Here is a 23,386-nt window from a genome sequence, read left to right on the forward strand (position 1 = left end):
ATCCACTGAGCAGAAGAAGGAGATATGGAGCATGGTGCTCGGCAGCAGGGGCAGGTAGGCAGTGCACTTCCAGGACATCCCCTGGATTAAAACAGTGTGCATCTCATCCTTCTCACCCTTCCAGCTCAGAACCAGGCCTTGTATCTCCTGCTCAGGAGTGCCATTTTCCCAGTTACAGCATCAGCTCACACATGGCTGGCTGTGAGATGATGGCTCAGGATGACTCCATGACTCCCTGCCACCAAGGGCTCCATTATGCACTGTTCCCCTTTCAAAGCTTGACTGCTCACCGATTGACCAATAGATTGTTTCTCTTTCAAGGATCAAGGTCCCACCTGTTAAACAAGACACTTTTCTTCATTGTCTTGTCAACCTGCTCAAACATGGATCAAATATGGCAGGGCCTGGGACACGACTCCAGTTCCTGACACAGTCATTTGGGAAATAATCCCATTGCTCAAACTCTCCTTTGGTGGCCAAGAGCCTCCTAAAAACACTTTCTTCCGTTTCTTTGTTTTGTTTGTTGTGTTTAATAGCATTCTGCTTGACTGCTGAACATCATTGGACTGAAGTTTGTGTTTACACAGTGAGTTCCTAGGGGTCTGATAATCTAGAATCCCAACTCAACTGCTTTTCTGGTTGCTAAAAACAGCTACCATAAAATTGCCTGTGGAATATAATTGTAGCTTTTATTTTCTTAAAGCAGAGCATGTTTGGAAAAACAGAGGGGTACATTTAAGGTACATGAAAATGATCTAGGAACAGGATCAGTTTGCATAACAAAAATAAAAGTATCTAAAATGGGTGGTTTCAAGACTGTATTTCAAAATCAGATGGGATAAGATGGCAGCTATGAATGCAATTTCTGAAATACTTATTTTCTAGATGTCTCGCTAGGAAAAAGAAATAATGCAATTAAGGTTGGAACTTGAGAAAGGAGATGCTCTTTGTCAACATCTGGAGATTGAAATGACATTTGCTAGAAAAGAAGCTAATTTACAGCTGTATTCTGCAGAGCATGAACTGTGTGATGCAAAAACCAAAGTTATGGAACTTCAACGTAATCTTCAAAAAAAAAAAAACAAACACAAGCCAGAGGATACATCAGTCCCAAGTCATTAAAAAAGCAGAGATTGCACAAGGTTTTACAGTGACAGTGTTTTTTGAAAGTCTCTTATTTTCTTATTTGCCCATGTCTTACTCATCTGCTTCTATAAGCTCATAAGAGTTTGCAAAACCCTTGCTGTCTCGTACCAATTAAATATAACCTGCTAAACCTATCAATACCTTTTTTTTTTTTTCTCTTGCTCCTTACCTTCTGTTAATCCTTCCTTCAGTGGGTACAGAATTGTAATTAAGGAGTCCCTCTCCACTTCCTGCTTATCACTATATCCAGCCATTCTTCCTTTTTATTTTATGGGGGGAAAAACTAAAATCAAATCCTGTTTATTTGTTTATGCTCTTTCCAAAAACTTTTTCTTTTCCCCCAGGAGTTCTCATCATGCTGCTTTTCTCTTTCACCTTTTCAGATATTTCCCGCTTTTTGTTGCTCATATCTGGCCTCTTCATGTCATCTTTGGGTTTGTTTTTATACAAATAACATGGGTTATGACAGTAGTATGTGGAAAGGAAGGGTTTTACCTACATATTTTTCCCCTAGTAGTTTTGCATTCACAAACTCAAATTTTCTTAATCCTTCTCAAACAGAGAGAGATTTCTCACTCTTAAAAGCTGGGGAGTTTGTTTTTGTTTTTTTTTTTTCTTTTGTTTCCTAAGTAAATATAATACTGTTTAAATTCAGTACAGGAAATGTGGTTTTGGTGTTCACTGAAAAGACTGGAGGACTCCTGGAGTTTGTAAGCTTACAAGGGTGGAAGGAGACTCTGAAACTTGAAAATGCATTTAAACTGCCATATTTTTAAAAAAAGATAATACGAATTCTGCACTTTCAGTCATTTGGAGAACACACAAATTACAGAAATCTTGGTTGGTTTAAATTTCTCAAGCTGTTTGTTTTTGGTTGGCTTTTTTTGTTTGTTTTATTCTTTGTTGTTTTGTTTTTCCCTGGTTTGGTTTTGATTGTGACAAATGTCAAAGAAGCCAAATAGTTGTAGTGTTCTTCTCATTTCTTTTTCAGTTTTTAACTTACTGCTTCTTCTTCCCTATCCCTTGGAGCCTTGCTCACCTCATGTGGTGTTTTTGATACAACCTCAACTTAACTTCTTGGACAGAGCACCTCACTTGTGCCCTTTCATTAGTATTTTCTCCAAGATATTTTTCTGCTGCTCTTCTTGAGGTTTGACTTCCTGACATCTGACAGGTCTTTTCCATCATTGTGTCCACAAATTCTCTGTGTTTTCCCAACCTGTCTCTTCTGGTTTTCTCACCCTTCTCCATCTAGGAAGAAATTGCAGAAGAGTAGGATGAATTTGAAGTAAAAATCTCTTAGAAAGTGGTGATCACATAAATGCCAACATAGCTAGTTGTACTCAGTAACATAAAAAAATACTACAAAATATTTTGACTGAGTTTGTGAAATGAAGCAAAGTTCCTAGTAAAACTGCTTTTAGAAAAGAACTCTTCCTTGGCATTTAAGCTTTCACAGGGAAGTAGATCCAGTATTTCCCTATCTTGGGGCAGCCATTGGGCTGAAGATTTAAATCTCTTGAGCAGCAGTAAATTTCCCCAGAAAAGCTAAGCCTTTGCTCATTAGCCCAACCTGCCTAAGGTTCTCCTAGAATCATTTTCATGTGGCAGGTGGCTGTCTCTATTGTTACTTAAACTGAGCTTGAAATTAATTGATACAGACTGAAATATCTCATAACTATTTGGAAGTAAGCTAGCCAAGTGTTAGAGAAAAATGTCATTAAGTTCCCTATGCTATAGAGGCCTCACTTGAAAGAGTTGAATTTTTATTCCTTTCCAAAGGGAGAAGAGCTTAAATTTGAAATCTATGTTTTTGAAATCTAATTTTTTCAATGCTTTTGAGAAATCGCCAAAGCAATTCTATGTCCTTGTGTGAAAGATGCTACAGGAACACAAAATGTGATTGTTTCTCTGTAGTGAAACTGGAAGTTTCAGTTACCATTCCAGTGTTTCACAGGATACCACAATACACAGAGGAACTTATGTTCATTATACCTTTTTTTTCTGGACATGCTTATTTTTTTCTTTCTCTTTTTTTTTTTTTTTTTTTTGTAAACAACAGTAATGAATGACAACTATCAGCAGAAAGCATCAGGGACTGAGAAAAGAGTTCAAAGTGATCAGTGGCAGTTTCAAGAGGAGCAACAAAGATTTGCAATGGAGAGGGATAACATCCACAGAGTACACCTTGCTGAGCTAGAATTCCTTTTTAAAGAAAAAGCTGAAGCAGAAATGGCTTTTCAGGTATGATGTAGTAATAGATAGAAAGTTCCATGAGATGCTGGCTGAAAGTTTTTTGATGCAAAGTGTATGGTGGGTTGGAGTTTTTCTGGTTTAATGGAGAAAAAAATCCCCCAAATAGCTAAATACTGCAGAATAGTTCTGAAGATTACAGAAGTCATGAAGTTACAGAATTATGAAGTTACACTTGGTGTGTAATGCTGGTTTGGGGCTTTGATGGAAGGTGTTGTGCCTGTTTGTCATGGGAAACACCTAACCCAAGTTATCAGTACACAGTGGGAGTGAAAACAGGAGCTTGTGGACAGGACAGGAGCTGTGGACAGGACCTAATGTCCTTCTCAAAAGAAGCCAGTTTTTATTCAAAGCTGATTCTTGCAAAGGTAGGGCAGGATATAGGCTGTGAAGAAGCCTACTTTTAGATAGAGCTTTCTTTTTTAAGTTGCCAGGGGCAGCAGGGTCAGCTCTGAGTTCTGCCTAACAGTGAGTGGCTGAGTTAGTTTGAGGAGGCTCTGGGAGGGTATTGCCTTCTGTTGTGCACAGTGTTTTGTAGAAGCTACCTTCAGAGAGTTTAATGCTGCATCAAAAATCAGTGTTGAAAAAATATGCCATGCTCTGTCGAGTGATGTTTGTCCTTGAAAAAGGACAAAAGGAGCAGTGTATGGCTCAGGACATTGTCTTCTCTGTCAGTTCCTTGGCAGTGTTCTCTGACAGTGGTTGTAGAGGAAGGGGTTTTGTTGGTTAATGTATTAAAGCTACAAAATTGTAGGAAATGTAATTCACATGAGTAGACTAAGATTGCCATGAATGCATCTAGCTCCTTAAACAGGCCAGAGTGAGCTGTAGGGTTTCAGAATCTTGATGTCACTGGACTCAGAAGTTTTCAGGACTTTCAAAACTCACTGCAGGGAAAATGCGATTCCCTGCTAGGTGTCAAACCCTAACCTGCCTTCAGTAGTAAAAATGTTACATTTTTCTATAGTAGAGGAAATGTATTTGAATATGTGTATAGAGGCTTTGCCCCAGAGGTCCCGGTTGCCCTCAATGGGCTGCAGCTGCAATGTCCTTAATTGGGCTGCAGCTGTAACTGATGAAGATGACCGGGATAAAAGGGGGTGGGTAAGCCAGTCAGGGAGAGCCTTGGAGGAGCCCTGACCTGAGAGAGAACAGCATGCAGCAGAAGGAGTCTGTGAAGAGCTGCAGCCGTGAGAATACACCGGAGAGGTATGGACTTTGGAAATCTAATAACAACAATATGGGACTCTAGAGAAGTAATAGAAGAACAACATTTTTCCACTTTGCTTTTGTAGCTGTTCCCCTGCCCACCACCCTAGAGTTATGTTATGTATAATTATAAAATGCTGGGAAATAAAAAATCTTACATCTTGATTGTCCTTGACTGCATGGAAAGCTTAATTCATTTAAGCTTGTCAGATGAACATCAGAAATATCTGGGTTTATAAATGATGACTTGGAATGCATTGCAGTCTTTTGTGTTGTGTATTTATAGGCCCAGTTTAAATCCTTTAGTTATTCTGAGTTTTAAAATGAAATGAGTTCTAAAATGAAAGGAGATTTAATTGTGGTCTTAATACGTGCAGAGAAGTGGGATTCTGAGCATGTAGGCAAATCCTGGCTGGAAAAACTGCACTGCACAAACCGTAATTCTGAACTTGGCGGTGAAAATGCTGAGGTAGGCGTGGGAGTGGAGTCATGGAGTATTGAAATGTGCCTCTGGAACAAGCACACAGGAAAAATCACCCTCCCTGCTTTGTGACAGGATCTATTGGGCGGATCCTGGCCTGGGATAGGAGGGGTTGGATTTGGTAGGAAGGGCAATAGCATCAGCTCGTGGTTAGGCAGGAGTTCATATCCCTTCACGTTTTTTTCCTTCAAATACTTGGGAGATTGTGTCGTTCACAAACGGTTAAAAAAAAAAAAAAAACAAAACAAAAAAACAGCTGTGTTTGTCATGAGCAAATATTTGTATTTGCAGGTGGCTACGGGGATAGTATTCAACAGTTATATCACCTCCAAAAAGTTCAGAAATTCTTCAAAATTCTGAAATCCTACAGCTCTTGCCGACTTGTTTAACGAGCTTGATATACTCACAACAATTTTAGCTTTCTAATGTTAATTATATTTCCAGTAGAAAATATTTTAAAATTTTTTGTTGTATTTCACAGCAAACTATTTGTTACTTATTTCACATTTCCCAGTTCACATTTGTTAATATTTGGAAGATAAATCTGAGGAAATAAATATTTCTCTATCTTTCCAGTTATCGAGAAGAAATGTTAGAAAATGTAGAAAACAGGTAGTTCATTTGGGCTTCTTTATTTCTTTATTTTGCATTGTGAAGGGTAGAAACCTGTCTTGCTGGATGTGCAAAGCTAGAGGATTAGCTTAAATTGAATCCAAATTCATATGGACAATGGGGATTCTGTAGCAGTGACTTCATGGAGCTGCAGTGTCCAGTAATGTCAATAATGCTTCCAGCCTCTAGCTGAGTTCAATTTCTGTATGCAGAAATTGAAGTGGGGACCATCTTCTTTTATTCTACTGAGGACTTCATAAGTTTTGAACCTCAGTTTCTAGAAAGAAGAAAATGCTTTTCAGAAAAGCAGAAATCAAAATTATTTAGTCTGTGGGACTAACTGTTTCTAAAAACATCTGAAGTTTCAGCAATCAAAATCATTACAAAAATGAACTTATGTCCCCATGCATAATTTCCCCAAATGACCTCTGTTTCTATCATTGCCACTGAGCTGGGAGACAGAAGAGATTGGAAGGGCTGTACTCTTTTAGGGAAAGGTTTCCAGTGGAGATCTGGCTCTGATTTTAGTGTTACCACAGAAGATCATGTTCACAGTGATTTTTGGGCCAACACAGATTTCTTGGTGGTGAATCAAAAGCACGTCTGCTCTTGGGTAAACACTTCTGTTGACGGGTGCTGGCGTTGTAGATTTTAAAATCCTAACATCATCTTCTGATGCAGTCTCCATTCCTCTCAAACTGCAGTTGAACTCTCAACTGCAATACTTTATCTTAGAAAAAGTGCCTCTTGATGTATTGATTTATTCCTTTACCTATTTATCTTTAGAAAACTAATGCTGCCCTGCAAAGCATTGCCAAGAGGTTGAAGGATATGGAGGCAGAGCACAATGGCTGCACCAAGGTGCTGAAGCTCCAGGCCACCTGTCTGGAAATCAAGAATAAACGGCAGGAGAGGCTCCTCCAAGAACTGGAGGTAAAGCTTTCTGCCTGCTGCTGGGAGCCTCAGCAAGCACTGGCACAACTGAGCAGTTTCATTTCTGAGGGGTGAAACCTCTGAGTTAGGCTATGGGTGCCCCGTGTTTGATTAACAAAATGCAGAGCATCACTTGGCAGGAAAGGTGGATTCACAGGTGAATGCTGCGAGCCTGACCTGAGAGTGGTGTTTGAACTGCAGATGGAAAGGGGGTTATGTCACTGGGAAAGTACTCTTAGCAATATGGGTACAGAGGGAGTATTTGCGCAGGATTTGTGATTTTTTAATTTTTTATTGAAGCATCTTAAGCAGATAGATCTTGTGGGAGGAGGCAAAGCTTAAGCCTTTTGGCTGATGCTTTTGTGGAGTGGGTTTGGTAAGCTCTGTGCTGTGACTTTCTCTTTAATAGGCCTTCCACAGATCTCTGTTTCTCAATTATTTCCTTTTGTGAATGAGTGAGCTAATACAGAGTTTAAATTTATTGCCAACAGCTCGTATGTTCATTTTATGTATTTATTTATTTTTCAGTTAACGTTTCCCTAACTGAAGTGCTTAGAGTTAGGATTCAGTCTCACATGCTTGCTCCTCTGCTTTACCTGTCCAAAATCAATGACTTGACTTGTATCCGTGTAACCTTGAGTGTCTTAAATTACTTTTAATATGAATGTCCTTTTCTTCATCTTTCTGGCATCACTTGAAGGCAGAAGTCATTTTGGGGTGTATTGTTCTTTTCAAATCAATCATCAGTCAAAGTGAGATGATGCTTTTGAAAGGAAACAATGTAGTTGAAATTTCCTGTGAATTTCTATTATAGAGGCTCTGTAGTTACTGCTTCTGCTAAAACCATTTTTTCAACTGAAATACCATGTCCAGGCCTTTATGTAGAGACAGGTATCTGTGACTATAAAAACTGTAGCAAGAACATAATCCTACATCAATTTCTTTAACTAAATAGAAAATATGACTTTAATATCCTGGATATGTAATTGTTTCCTTTTATTTATTTATTGACATGAGTTTTCACAGTTCCAAAGTGCAAGTAGTTCAGATACCACAGGTTGGTTTATGGAGCCCTAATAAACTGAAGAAATTAAGTTGTCTTTGCATGATGTTATCATCTTTCTGGACTTAGATATTTTTAAAATGTACTTCCTTTTAGGCAGCTGCAGTGAAAATAAAGGAACTGGAGGATGATGCTGCAGCAACAAGACTTGCACATGTAGAATGTAAATACACTACAGAAGTCATGCAGGTAAACTTTTGATTAAATATTTGGTAGAAGTTTGCAGTAAAATAGAAGATGAAATTGTAAAGGTGCAATTTTCTAAAAATGTTAAGATTTCCTTGCTCCAGGGGAAACACTGAGCAGATTTTTTGCAATGATTGTCAAGACTGTAAAAAGTAATAGAAAAATATCTCCTTGATTTCCAGGGAACCATCAAGTTAATAGAATCAATAGTCAAATAAAATGTCACATTCTTGTGTTTTACAATTCAAAGGAGCATTGAAAGAGTGAGGGAAAAGGAAATGTTTCACAGTAGTTAAACTGCTAAAATATTCTGTCCTATATCTTTGGAATGGGCACTTAGGTAATTTCAGATAGGGTGCATTCACCCAGCTTCTCTAGGTGTGAGATATTAATGCATCCTGAGACTGCACTTCCAAATGTAACTATTCAGAATACATTTCAGCTATTACATCTGCTGTTACCAGAAAAGTTTGAGTATATGAAAAAATGTGATATGCATACTTGAATATTAAATTTTTGTATTACTAAACTGTGTCACACAGGGTTTGATCCATTAAAGCAATTAGGGTTTATTAAAAAAAATAAGTGAAAAACCCTGTAAGATAATTGTTGAGTGATCTTGTACTGACTAACGAAGCCTTCCTAGTGGATTTTTGAAGAACTAAATGAGAAAACAAAAGGGAATTTCATATTTATTTTCTGGTTTTCTGAGGAACACAAACAAACATTGCCACTTCTTCAGTCAGTTATTTTCTTATGACCTTCTCTAAGTACAGGCATTTGGATTTCTGAAGTGATGATTAAATAAATTGTGATGATTCAGGTTCTTTTATTCCCTCTCTACTTTTGCAACATACAAAGGAGCTGGAAAAGTAACATTCCGTGAAGTTAGAGATTTATCTTTTATGGGTGAAGACCTCAGAAGGTTTTCTTCCTTGTTTATGTACATGAACAAGCTCCACATGAGCTTTGCTCTGAGTGCAAGTGTAGCTTTTACTGTTAATCCCACCCTTTTATGACTCTACTTTATGAATAGAATTCCCCTGGAAAACTTCTGTAATATAAATAATGGAAAACAGGAAAATCCAAACACCATGCAAGGAGAACCAAATGTGCTTTTGGTCAACATATCTATTTCTTTCTGTTTTGAACTCTGTGTATTAATCCATTTTTATGTGTGTTAAATGCTTTCTAATTCCATGTAGCATTAATAGAAGATATTCACCTATAAAAAGCAGAACAGAACAGTGAAGAGCATTAAAGACCATGGCAGTCTTTCCTAACTTCCTTTAACTGCTGTCTTATCACTTGGTAGTTGAGAATTCAAGAACTCAAAAGCATTTTGAATGAAGAGCAATGCGGCAGGAGAGAAGATTTTCCAGAAGGGATAGCAAGGGAAGATTTCAGACAGCCAGTAAATGCACTTGAGACAGGGAAAAAAGCCTAAGTTTCCTTTTAAAGCCATTGCAAAATGGCAGTAGACAGCCTCAGTACAACTCGCAGTTTACAGTCCCTGCATTTTTCAGTCAGCAGAAAATCTGGTGCAATGTGCCAAACCAAACTAAAGGTTCAGAACCTGGCAGTCCATTAATAACCGGCCCATATCAGTAACCAAAGGTATCGTGAATGGTACAGATAATAACTAGCCTGCTACAGATTATTTGCCAAACCAAAAATTTTGAAAATCATAGTTATGGTTAGGTCCAGCCTGCAGCAGTGGTTGGGGTGAGTGTAGGAAAAGATATCCAGCAGGTCTAGAAAAGATGGCTTTTCTATATACCCTTATATTATTATGAAAACATTGTTTTCCACTTCAGTGAGTCAGTTGGATCTCTAAGACTCCCGTCAAGAAGTTCAAGTGTATCATTTATAGTGGATAATCTTTGTTTTCAACTTTTGAATAGCTGTAGAAAGCTTTAAATGGTTAAAAAATATTGATAAGTGTGAGAGCAGAGGAAATCTCTTGGGATGTTTCCTGGCCAGCACAGTCTGCTGTGCCTGTGGTAGCAGAACTTGGGTGAGCTCTCTTTCAGCCTAGAGCTATATGGCTCTGTATACACAGGTGTTTATGTTGACTTGCACAAGTAGTAGTGGAGAATGAAAGAAACTGGTTTTTCCTACAAGAAAGGAAGTTTCTGGCCTGAGCAACTCATACAAGATTCATGGTGATGGAGATGTTTTTTAGTAAGATACTTAAAACTTGAGCTGGAAAAGCCTTTGTCATCCTCTGCATCAAACATCAATTTGAAGCAAGCTTTTGGTTTTCCTGACACTGTGCCTAAATACTCAGGCAATCTTTTAAAATTCTTCCTTGGATTCTCTCTCTGTACTTCTGTGTCCTTTATGCTATTGTTTGGCCTTGGAGTTTCCTCATCAGCTGCCTGTTTAGTCATGCCAGGCTCTTGATATATCTGTTTTCCTGACTGACACAGTACAAGAACAGATTAAAATTCTGGGCAGTCTGCTTTAAAAGCCAGACAGAGTAGAGTCAGGCATGTGGAAACCTTAAGAGCAAGAACTGTACTTGAAATCAGCATTGATGATGCAAGATGTGACATGGTCTCTCTGAAGACAGCTGTTGTGTTAATTAAAATATGAAAAATTCTGTTTGTTATATGTAACTTTGAGGCCACATCCAAATAATCTTATGAATTGCATGTCACGAGGCTTGGTAACTGAAAATATTACCTCTTGAAAAATCTTTCTTAGAAGGAATATAAATTTCTTCATTCAATTCAGAAAGGCAAGCAGCTTCAGAATCCATGTGATGTGCTGAAGTAGTATCTGCCAAATCCATTGATTATCCTTTAAAAGAACACAGGGCATTTGACAAAAGTAATTTTGGTTAAAGTATCTTTTTTGTGGAAACTTTCCAGTTCACGAAGACAGCGTTTATCCTCCGGTGTGCAATGGAAAGACCAGGTTGAGGAAAGGAAGAGAGCTCAAGATTCCAATGCAACAGTAGTGGCTCCTCCAGACAGCTTCAGCCTGCATGAAGGCTCAATAGTAAGGAAAAAGAGCCTCCACAGGAAATAGTAAATTGAAAAAAAAGCTCAATAGTAGGGAAAAAATGTGGCACACTGTTGCAGTGTGATGCCACTTCCTGTTTCACCTATCCCAACCCCTCAGGTGTGCCAACCTTTCCTTTCCCCTTTTGCCCTCCTGCTAAGAGCTGTCCATCAATCTTAACATTCCAGCAGGGTCATGGTGTGGTTGGCAGAAGTTCAAAAGATGCCCCTCAGGTCCGGGCTCATTGGCCTGTCCAAGTGTCTGTATCCCTTGAGCCTTCCCCTCCTCACACCTGGTTGGTGCCTCACCTGTCCCTTCCCCTCCCCCTGTCCCTGGGGCTTAAAAGGAGACGGGACCATGCGGTTGGGATTCTACTGGGAGCTCTTTCAGAGGTCTACCATCCTGGAATAAAACTCTGGATTAAAACTCTACGATAGAATCCTCTCCTTTCTCTTCACTGTCGCCTGAACCTTTTCCACCAGAGGTAGACTGAGTTTCTACTATGCCTGGATTTGTTGCGAGTGCGCAGCTGCAGCACCCAGCCGGCCAAAGGTATCTCTGAGGTGAAACACCACAGCTGCCGCCTTTGGTCCAGCAGCAAGGGTCAGATGGGGCCAGGCACGTCCCACCCAGAAATATTGGATTAATCATCTATAGCACACATTGCTTAGGTTTTTTAAAACATACTGTCAAAACATTTACTGAGGTGAGGATTTGCTGCATTTGCTGCGCTGAGCTGTAGAAGAATTCTGCCATTCTCTCACCCTTGTTGTTATTATGTTACCTTTAAAAAAATTTACTACATGAATAAATGTAACATGCCTTGGAGACGCTAATTTGAAAATATTTTTTAAGTATGGGTAGGATGTACTGGCATTCCTAATTAAGGCATTTTGTAGATATTGATGATCATTTCATGTGAAGAATGTTCTTTCTACCTAACTTTTTTGTCAAGTTTCATTAGCTATCATTGTAGAAATGTTTATTTCTATTTCATACACCCTTTTAGTTTTAGTGCAAGTATTTGACTGTAAAAATTGCTTGAAAATTGTTTCAAGCTTTCAGATGGAAAAGCAGAGAGGATTTTTTGTTGTTGTTTTGTTTTTTACTTGTTTTGCTGTGGATTTGGCACATTGGATGTATTTCGCTGGATTATTTTCTGAACACTTTCTCCTCTTATATGACCACTTTGGGCTTTTCTACTCTCTTTACCCAGCTACACCTTGAATAACAATTTTGCCATCTTTTTGCATAGCAGCAGGGACAAAGGAAAGTTGTCAGCATGTTTAGAAAATCTCTCCTTTCATTGTGTGGTTACATTTGCTCTCTTTCTACTCTTAGCAATATACATTTTTTTTTTTTATAGTGGCTTGCAAACTTCTCCTCTTTCTCTGTCAGAGGTCTGAGCATGGAAGGTGCATGAGGTCTGTTCCCTGTGGACAGGAGCAGAGACCTGCATCAGAGAGTGTTCAGATTTGTGGGTGTCTTTTGTTCACTTGATGGAGTTAGTCCACACTTTGTCTTAGTGCTGTCCACTGCCCAGGCAGATCTGTCATTCATAAACTGGAGGCAAATAAAATCAGGATCCTCTTTTTTCTTTCTGGGAGAATAACAGCTTCTTCCATGCAAGCATTAATGTATTAAAAGACATTTGCTGGACTACTTAGCCTGAAAAAGTCATTTCATCAGGCACAAAAGGAATACATACAGAGAAAAGCAACTGTCTGCCCTAACTACAGGCATTAATGATTGCTATTTCTAACTACAAAACACAATTGCAAGCTGAAAATATTCTACTGAAGTGCTTGCTTCCAAACGTGAAGTGCTTGCTAGCTGTTGCTGTGGTAGGAGTTTTCCTTTTTATTTGTATTCCTTAGTAAAACATATGACATGACAAGAACTATGGACAAGATTCCATTCATGATCAAGATTTCTGGTAATGGAAACAGTATTTAATGCTAGACTCAAAATTAATGTTACGTTATTGAAAGGTTAAAAACTAATAATAATTAGCTCACTGTCATATTCATAGAGCTGGTTGTTTTAATTATTTTACTCAAAGGATTTCAAACCACAAGACTGTCCAGAGCAGGTCATTTTTGGAAGAGTTGTATTAGTGGTTGCCTTATGAGATCAGGTATTTATTGCCTTGGATGGCTTTGCATTTTTCCCAAAGCTGTTTGTATTTGTTTGGGAAGCAGAAGTGCCTGTATGTGATCCTGTTTACTCCATTGAGATAGCTCTGATTTTGCTGCCCAAAATGAAAAAGCAGAAGACTGTAGCAGAACCTAAGTATAGATAACATTTAATATATTGCTGTTGGTCTTTGCTATACCCATACTTAAATTGGGTAAAAATGTCAGTGTGTTCTCTTCCCTTCATTTTCCCTTCCTGCTTTCCTGACCTGTACAGTATTTTTTCATATTTTGTACCATTTTTATGCTTCCTGAATATGCTCTTTCCACTCCAGTTGGATAATCTTATCTTGATCTCTGACTGTACTAAGACAGCATTTGAGAAACAGCTTTCTATTCTCTTAACTTTAAAAAGTTTCTAAGGCAATTGTATGTACTAAAAGTATGAAGAATTGAATTTCTACTGCATGTTGTTGTTGCTGAAATTTATTTAGAATCTGAATCAATTTCATATACCACTGATTAAAATCACTGTTAATAAATGAGGCATGGCTTGTGGAGTTTGACTGATGGAGCTGTAGGCCCATTTTGGCCAGCTGTTTAATCATATCTAATCCATGCAAAACAAGTTTTTAAAGGAATTTAGAGTGTGTTGTGCTGCCAGGCCAACTGGACAGTTTTCTGTGTGCTGTGCAAGTGTTGGGGCACAATTTGGAGGCACCTCAAGGTATTAACATGAGTGAATGAATTGCATCCACTAAGAGCATGGAAATTTTTATCTGTGCCAGGTCTTGGTTGTGGCCCCCACAGGACTGGGATTTACTCACATACTTTATTTACATACTGTGTCTAATTAGATAAATTTTGGGAAATCTCTTTTCTTACTCTGCTGTAATATTATGCACTATTATGGCTGCAATTATTAGAAATGAACTGAGGAATTTTGTGAAGCTGTGAGAAGGAGCCTTGAGGGCTCATTTTCAGCTGCAGGCAGCTCTGCTACCACACATAGGATGCATCTCTTTTGATTTGAACATTGCCCAGCTACAGCAATTAATTTTTTTCTTTGTGTTCCAGAGGGAGATGTCCATCCTCCTGAACACATACCAGACTCTGGCAAATGCCCAGGTGCTTTCCAGACTGACAAATGTCCCCCTGGAAGAGTTACCTTGGGCAGAGCTTTGTGCCCTCTTGCATGAGAATGTTGAAGCCCTGGTCTCGAACTTCAGCAAGGCTAACCAGAGGGTGAGTGTCCCCAGGCATCAGCTGCCTCTGCTGAGCTCAGTGACATTTGCTCACACTGCAGTCTCGTTAAAAAGGACTGATATTCATCCCCCCAAAAGGATTTGGACACTAACAAATGAGCACCATTAATTCTGGCTTGTCCACTGCTCACTTTGTTGCCAGGGGCATTTAGATGTGACTGGAGTGTGCATCAAGTCTCTCAGCTCCACCTTCTGTGCAGGATATTCTGAAAGGACAATCTGATAGTAGCCACAGGGACCTAATTAAAAGATAATAAATTCATCTTACTGATGAAGAAATTCTCTGAACATAGTCATTTACAGTCATAAATCAAGTCTTTCTTTTACTAGAATCCAGAGGCAAAATACACTTTCTCCAGGAATATCACCTTTTAATTATGTCTTTATGATTCAGTTGTACTACTTGAAAGAATGCCAGTGTCGGGTTTTTTTGTTGAATTGTAACTTTGGATTATGACATTTTTATTCAGAAACACAACAGAAATACCTATTATAAAACATGTCAGGATCTGCATGAAGGAAGAGTTGTACTTTTCTGAGTGGTTTTAAAGCAAGTGAGCTTACATGGCCTTTCTCCCCAGAAAACCTTCTGCTTTTATGAAGGAAAAAGCCCCTTTTAAAATAACTCAGCTGGCTCCAGAGACTAAGCTATGCCTGAAGAGCTCTTTAGGGTATCACTTTGTGTTCTGGTTTATTTCTCTTTTGAAGTAGATGAGGAAAGGGAAGGGAAGGTGAACACTGCTGGCAGCGTTTGTAGGGCTTGTGTCTTATTGTTGCTTGCTTTTTAAGTAAGCATTGTTATTGAGACTGATTATGAGGTCTCTAGGGCTCTTCTCATGTACTTAGCAGCTTTTCTGGGATTTTAGACTGTGCTGAAAAAATTTTTTCTCTACACAGTTCAGTGTGGTCTATCTGGAAGTATCTTGATATTTTCTAGGAGCAGAAAGTTCAGGTGTGTGCATTTGAGGATCATTGTTGGCTTGGTTCATTCCTCCATTTAGCTTGCATGAGGTGCAGTGTTCAAGCACAAGAGTGAATCCCTTCATGTTTGTTGAAAATACATCCTCAACTTATGAGCTACTTGTAAGGAAAAAATTCTCTGTGCTAGAATTCCCTGAAATTGTTTTAAAACTTAATAATAAGCTGGAATCTCTTGGCTTTTCAACAAAAGAAAAAAAAACAAAAACCACAAACAAATAAACAAAAAATTAAAGGCTGTGCTTTAATTATTGTTTGCAATCATCACAAACTTCTAAAGGATATACTTGGATTACTAATTTCCTAAAATTGAATACGATCATTAAAAAAAAAAAATCTATGACGTGTCTGGCTCAGGTTTCCTGCAAAGAGGGTGACAAATATCTCTGCAAGCTGGTAGAAGGATAGCAAAACTGAAACCAAATAAAATACTTTGTTTCAAAATACATTTCAGTTTTGCTTTCAGAACCAAGTAATTCACCTGCCATTAGAAGGGTTTTACTTAGTTTTAATAAAAATATTGAAAAAACTGCAGTTTAGATTTGATGCTGGAATAGGCTGTGCTTAACCTGAAGTGAAAAGGTAAATAATAATTTCTTCTTAAATGCTTGTCACACAGATATCTCACCTAGAATATATTTGCAAGCACAAGACTGACACTATGAACGACCTTCAGCAGAACCAGGAGGAGGCTTTGGAGAAAATGTCTGAACAGTTAAAAGCAAAGGAACACTGGTGGCAGAAAGAAAAGCAGTATCTTGAACAGCAGTACTCAAACGTCCTTGCAGAAGTTCATGCAAGATCACAGGTATGGTGCTGTGAACTTCTAATTGTTTTTTCTTTAAAAATTGAATGGATTATTTCAATAGTTGAAGCCTCTTAGCAGTTAAAGGTCATTTGGGAATTTTAGTAGACGTTTAAAGTTTAAAAAAATCCAAAACCAAACAACAAGCCAACCCATCCCTGTGCTAATATTAACATCACTCAAATAAGAAATAAATTACTTTGATGAAGCATTTGTTGAAGAGAATTTAGTCTGCAGGCCCAGCTGAGAAGCCTGATTTCACCTACAGATGGCAGATTCTTTTTCTGAGAATGTTAAAGCTGTAAGATCAAATTGGCTTGTTTTGAGAATTACTGAGGGCAGCAGCTACTTTTTCAGCATCATCATTTGCAGAGATTGTATAGAATAACAATCATGTGGATAAACCTGGGGATAAATTTAGTTACATATGTCCTGACCCTAAGAGCAGTGGTAGATTTCAACGGTGTTAAGCAACTCTGTTTTTCTGATACTAAAGTGAGGAGTGGCCTAAAAGTGTGAAACTGTCACTCCTTGCTAGATGAGTTATTTGCAATCCAGAATGTTCCCTGTTCTTCCACAACCACCATTTACTGTCTTTATCATCACACTCCTTCGCACCTGTTTCAATTAAAAGCGTTGTGAATAAAGGAAATAGATGTCCCTTGTTATTTGTGAGTTACTGCAACTTACTTCACAGAATAATGCTGTATTTGATGCGGATTTCAGGACTGGAAGTCTTTGCATGCTGAAAAATTTAATCTGTCTGCTTTCATGTTCCAGACTTCCTTATGTTTTTCCTCTCACTTACACTGGGGCTTTCTGCTTGGTACAGCAGTGTTCTCTCTGAAATTGGAGGATGTTATTACTATTGTTAAGTCAATTCATAAAACTGTATTATGGGCAGACAGGTGGTGTTGGACCTTCTGTGAGCTGTCATGGTGTTGGTGGATTGTTTTCAGAAATCAGAAGTCCATTTGCAATTGATTATCATGGAAATTTCCCTCCTACCACGCTTTTTGTTTCAGACATCTAATTCTGTAATTGCTTACTAGAAGAGATACTTTCATCACGATTATTACTAGCAACTTTTGCTCCCTTAGTGCATCATTTGAATGGCAAAGCTAAATTTTCTTTTCATTCTTGTCTAGGTAAAAACCACGTAGTTATTGTTTCTTCCATTATTGTTTGGTTTGTTTCTGTCGCAGGAATGTGAAGAAACGGCGCAGAAAAAGAGGCAAAAACTCTATGGCCTCGAACAACTCTCCGACAAACTGGCCCAGGAAAACAATTCCTTGAAAAATTCATTATTAGATGCTTTCAAGGCACGCTCATCCCTGCTGGCAGCCTGTGCGCTGCTGTCAGGGGCCCTGTGCTCTCTCTACGGCCGACTGTGCGCCACGTCTTGCCAAAGAGACATTCTCCAGGAACGGGTGAACCAGCACCAACTCCTGAACCACAAGATCGTCAGCCTCCTTTATGCTCTCCCTGCTGTGGTGGAAAGAAATCAGTACGAAGGCAGGCTGAGGCAGAGAATAGCCAAGAACCTGGTTTATGTGTTCCGAAGAGCTGTGATCGCAGTTCTGGCTGCTAACAGGCTGAGGGCTCTGGCCCGATATTCTTGTACATTTTTCATCTGGACAGATGGATGCAGAGGAAGCTCTGGAATTCAAGTTTGTCTGGGAGAATCCAGAGGCAGGCATCCTGTGCCATGTAAGTGAAATCTTCTTAAAGAGTTAAATCAAATTACACGCTTAGGGAATAACAAAGAGGAATAATATTTTTCTTGCTGGGGCATAAAGACATATTTAATGACATTTTGACAAATGTTATTTACAGATTTATGTTTTTATATTGCTTGACGAATTGATTTCAATCTAAGAGGAAATGCCCAGTCTTATGTTAAACATTGCAGGTAAAATTGCAATTATGCACATGAACTCAACACTATCTGGTGGTTTTGATATTTGTGTTATGGATTTCAGAATTAGGTGCTACAGCATCTTCTCTGTGGTACATATCTTGCAATGTTCCTCTTTTTTTTTTTTTTGGAAAAGGTATTTCCTCTTTTCTTAAAAAGAATTTTTCATATTTATTTCCTAAAAATCCACAAAAATTGCTTTCTGATTCAGGTAAAATATTAGCATAGGATTTCAAAATTTTCTTTCGAGATTATGTCTAGATTGCCCCTTTCTGTTGCCAGACCAGTTTAGATTTCCCTCTACAATGATAAATGGCATTAAAAATGTTTTCCAAATTAGAAAATTCATCGACTTTTTTTTTTTTGAGTCATTCTGAAAGCACGCTTAAAACACTCTAAATTGTCCTGACTGATTTCTTGTTTATATGCTTATTTTTGGTTAATTTCTGAAACAGATGGAGGCAGCAGTGTGCCATAGTTTAGTGATTTACTTATCCTGCTAGCTGCAATTCTCTTTCACAGGTTTTGCACAGGAAGGAGTTGACTGTATTGAAGCACTTCACTGGTTGTCTAGCTCTAACCTCTAGACTGCAATAATCAGTTCCATCTCAGAACTGCAGGGTGTTCTCAGCAACCAAGGTAATTTTAACTCTATATTGTTGTAGCAGAAATATAGTTAAAAAATAAGTAAGTCAGGGTGGTCATATCATTTCCATTTTTATGATTTTATCTAAACTCTTCTGGATCATAGCTCTGAAGAGATATTTCTGATATTTATGATAGACGCCTTTGACTAGAGGTTATATCCTGAGCTAGTCAATTGTAGCTAGTCAACAAATTGTAGTGGGGCTGTTTCCCTGAAAGAGTAATTTGATTACAGGGTAAAATAGTTCCTCTTTTCTACATTCTCTCAATGATCACATTTCTGTACTGTAGGAACAGATTCATTTTCTTAAGCAGCTGATAGGATATTTTATCCTTTCAGTATATAGATTCATGGAAGCTGAAGGCTGGAGAGTGTTTCTGGACCTTATTTACAGTGAGAACTGATACAGGTTCCCTTGGTTCATCTGCATTGCTGCCATCCCTGGTTCTTTATTAACCTCTACTTTTAGAATCCCCACATTTTTGTCCCAGAAGAAAGGATCTTAGAAGAGGGATAATTTATGTGAATAAAGGGAAATAACAGGACAAAGACAAGATGATGCATTTTCCAGAAGCCTAGACCCTAAATTGGTATCAAAGTTGCCATTGAATCAAATGGGTTTGGATTCAGTTTCAGGCCCTTTCTTCTTTGATCATGCTGTTGTCAAGAAATTGAATTCATATCCTTTAAAAGCAAAGTTGGAACACTGGTTCAGATTCAGCATTCTGTATTTCAGAATATTTACAGCTTCCATCCTGTAGAAGTGAAAAAGAACGTGATCTTACAAGAAACGGGAACTAATAACCTGCTCGATGTTTGCTTTGTGTTGTTTTTTTCTTCAAGATTCGGAGCTCTGGCTTTCTAGTAACTCGCTGATCGGCACAGCCAGGAACTGCTTTGCACAACTGATGGACAACCTGAGCGTTCTGATGGAGACAGTTCAAGGGAACGCTCGTGGGTGCAGAGCCTACCTGGAGAGGGACTCGCTGATAGAGAGGCTGGCTCGTGGCCTCCAGAGAGTAAATGCCCAGGCCCTGGAAGCTGGATTCCATGACAGACTGCCCAGCACAGTAAGCAGATTGACAGTCCTCCTCCATGGAAACAGAAGGTTTACAGCAACGGTGAAGCTCCCTTGATAGCAGCATTTCTTTGGTTTCAGGCTGATGATGAGTCCAGGACAGTCAAGTGCTACTATAGGGACACTCCACAAGTTGATTTGTCACACATTAGGGTGTGAATAAGTCTTTTCTTTTATTGAGAAAGAATTCTTGGAGGAGGTTTAGTGTATCCAAGTAAAAGATTTTTTTTCAAGTTTTATCAGATCTGTATTAGCTTATAAGAACAAATTGGCTTGATGTAAATGTTAAGGTTACTTTTTATTATTATTTTCTACTTTCTCATGCTTACCATCCTTTCTTTCAGTAAAGATAACCTTCCCTTTAACCAAAATGAAAGGATAAACTCTTTCTCTAATCATCTTCATAGTAAACCTTAGGTGAAAAGAGTAGTTCCTTGTAAACAGAATTTGCAGTAACCCTTGGTAGGTGACAGGTTCAAACTTTTGTCCTTGTGCATGTCTTTTAGAGATGGAGGAAAAAATTATGTTTTCTTTTTCTTGAGTCTTAAGTCTTATTTATTTGATTGCTAAAATAGCAGATTTTATAGCCCATCAACTTGTTTCTGTTTGCTGACAGAGAAACATAGCAACTTTGCAGCAAGAAATATTTGAATTTTCACAAAGGCTTCATGCAGCAGAGATAGAGTCCCACTCACTGCACCTGCAGCTTGCAGAATGCAGATGGGCTTTCACCGAGATGCAAAAAGATGCTGAAAAACCCCACAGACTGCAGAGCCAATTAAGTGAAGTTCAGCAAGTAAGTGCATTTGACTTGGAGGCTCTCTTGCTTAATAGAGATTCTCCTTTCTACAGTTTTTGATTTGTGTTCTTTTGGAAAACAAGCATAAAAATGATTTCCTTTCAACAGAATTTTCCAGAAACCTTTGCAGCAATGCAGCCGTGAGAAAGACGTCCAGCTAGCCGACCAGCACCGCTAGCAGCACAGGGGGCACTTGTCCCCATAGCTCAGCTTCGGGACAGCGCCTAAGGCCAACGCCCAGCTTGCGGCTGTCAGCGTTGCCTTGTGCAGGACGAGACCGTATTGAAGCTGCAACCAGTGCAATAAGAGGGCGGACTCCAACTGCGGTTTTATCCAGGATTTAGGGAATCCCAGGGGAACCAGCAGGAGAAGACGGGGAGGAGGGGATTTACAGCGGTTTTTAAAAGCTGGAGGAGGTAAGGGAGGTGCCAGACCTAGGACCAATAGAGACACAGTGGGGAGTGGGATCCGAAGGACTGACACAGGGAAAACACCAATGGGGACAATACTGAGGAGGGGCCCCGGTCCTTGGACCAATCATCCAACTCTCCAGCTGGAAACTTCTAGCAACAAGGGTGGGGATGGAGAGTGACTGGCAGGGCACCGGGGAGGGGTTGAGAAAAGGATACATTGGTTTCTGGGGAAACCGGGGAGGAGTTTTAAAGGATACAATACCAACTGGGATGGAGTTAGGGTGACAGACACTAACAGGGATGGGAGGGAGAACCAGGGCAGAACCATTGTCAAACAAGGGGGGAACAGAACAGTCCAACTTTAACCGAACACGGTACAACAAATCTTGCCTGTAAATGTCACTAAACCAAAAGACAGATTTATTTAGAAATATCCCTTTTCCACTGGAGTTATCTTTTGATTTGTAGAAGGAGGTATCCTGTATAAATTAGAGTTTGGTCTTCAGCAATCCAGGTTCTGTCATTTGTTGGAAATGTTGATCTGATTTATGTATCCTAAAAGAAGATTTCACTTCAACAGAGTAAAGTCAGTGGGAATGGGGGTATTCAATAGGAATGTTAATGAAATATAAAGATAGCAGTTGAAACTCTGTATGGATGTTGATGAATGTTATAATAAATACAATACAAATTTTAGCGGGTCTGTTTCCCTGAAGAAGTAACTTTATGGCAGGGGGAGGAAAAGCTTTTGTCTATATTCTCAGTAGCACAAAATTCCCCTGAGTCTTTTGCTGTTGCTGATTGACTTACCAAGACACTGTGGGTTCCCTAACCTGAAGCCTAGTTGGTAGAACCTGTCAGGGTGTCCCAATCCAAACACTTCTAAGCAAAGAATATCTGCTAGATGATGTCTCACCCATTGTCCTTCCTATTCTTAGCTGTAGTAAACCCGATAGATTTAGGAAAAGCACCATGGAGGATATGAACAATAGGAATGCTGAAACAGCAAAAGAAAATTCCTGTTTTCCTGTCCTCCACCCCTTAACCTATCTCTGTAACCCTATAAGGCAGTGTCATGTTAACCCCTTTCCCATTGGTCAAGCTTGGATCCTTTCCAACCCTATAAAAGAAGCATACTGTACCCCATTAGTGGAGAAAGAAGAAGAGCAGAGACCCTTCACGGACCTCCCCAAATAAAGCCATCTCCATAGAACAGCCTGCGCCTTCTCCTTCTCCTCTCTCTCCGTCTGCTGCAGCCTCCAGCCCAGGGCACCACTACCTCGCAAGCCGAGCTGAAATCCTGAGAGCTTGCAATCACTATAGAGCTGATAATCACCATGCTTGCTAGATGGTAGCCCTGCGGCGTTGGCATGAGAGAGCCAGCCTCGGGCACCCAGTCTCTACCCCGGGACTGAGCTCCTGAGCCCTATTGCTCTGCTTTATGATAAGGCCGAATAAGAGGCTTTATTACTTAGCTAGTGCAATGGATTTTTTTTTTAACTCAAAAATCTCTAATCATCTTCAGTTTTGTTCTTAACAGGTTTTATGCCCTTAGTGGTTTTGGACTGTTAGATGAAAATTATCACATATTAGATTGTAGTTGAAATGCAGATGACAACTTTCTTTGAAGAATTATTTCTTTCTGGAACAGTTTTTGGACAGGAAGAACAGTCCACAAAGGTGTTTACAAGGGTTAAGAAGCTCTCCACTAAAATTCTGAACATTGATCTGCATATTTTTCCTTCTAAATACTGAAGTTTTGCATCCCACAGTGCTAATTAGAATAGAATAATGAATGCCAAGACTTTCCATGAATGTTCTTTATAAAAAACACAGCAATTAACTGGTCTGCCATCTGATTGGTCAGTGATGTCTTCATGTTAAAAAAACCTCAATACTAATCATAAGCATGCATTTATTTTAGAATTTGATATGTGTGCAAGTGGAACTCACTCAATCGTAGGGAAACCACTGAATATAGTTACAGAATCAGGCACAACTTGTTTCTCTTTCCAGAAAATCAGCCAAGACAATGTACAGGAGGAGTTACAAAATGCTTTGCAGCGTGAGCATGAGGCACAATTGCTTTTACAAGAACAGCAGTGACGGGTTCAGGAGCTGAGCAATAGACTGGAATCACACTCATTTACTGAGCTAAGTAAAAGCCACATATCTCCGACGGTAAGATAATTCTTCTGGAACAGTCACCAGAGTTTTACCTTTCATTAAATAAGCCAAAAAGCGCAGTCCTTGTGTAAATAAAATAACAGGAGTAAATACACACGCACTACTCAGTCTGCTGGAACTTTAGGCTACTGAGAAAACACTTCAAAGACTCCTCTTTAAAAATTTTTTAAGCTGGTTTTTTTTAACAGTTTAAGAAAAAGTCTTCAATGGGGGTTTGTTTTGGGGTTTTTTTTGCCTGCAATCATTTTGCATTCTAAAGCACATTTATAT

The 23,386-nt window shown here is 39.0% G+C and overlaps 1 pseudogene; it reads left to right on the forward strand.

Annotated features, from left to right (window-relative positions):
• Window positions 1-6,532: 6,532 nt before the first annotated feature.
• LOC143692244 (coiled-coil domain-containing protein 171-like) lies at window positions 6,533-23,119 on the forward strand (annotated as a pseudogene).
• The last annotated feature ends 267 nt before the right edge of the window (window positions 23,120-23,386 follow it).

The sequence above is a fragment of the Agelaius phoeniceus genome, chromosome Z (genome assembly GCF_051311805.1).
Source record: "Agelaius phoeniceus isolate bAgePho1 chromosome Z, bAgePho1.hap1, whole genome shotgun sequence".
In the NCBI taxonomy this organism is placed as follows: Eukaryota; Metazoa; Chordata; class Aves; order Passeriformes; family Icteridae; genus Agelaius; species Agelaius phoeniceus.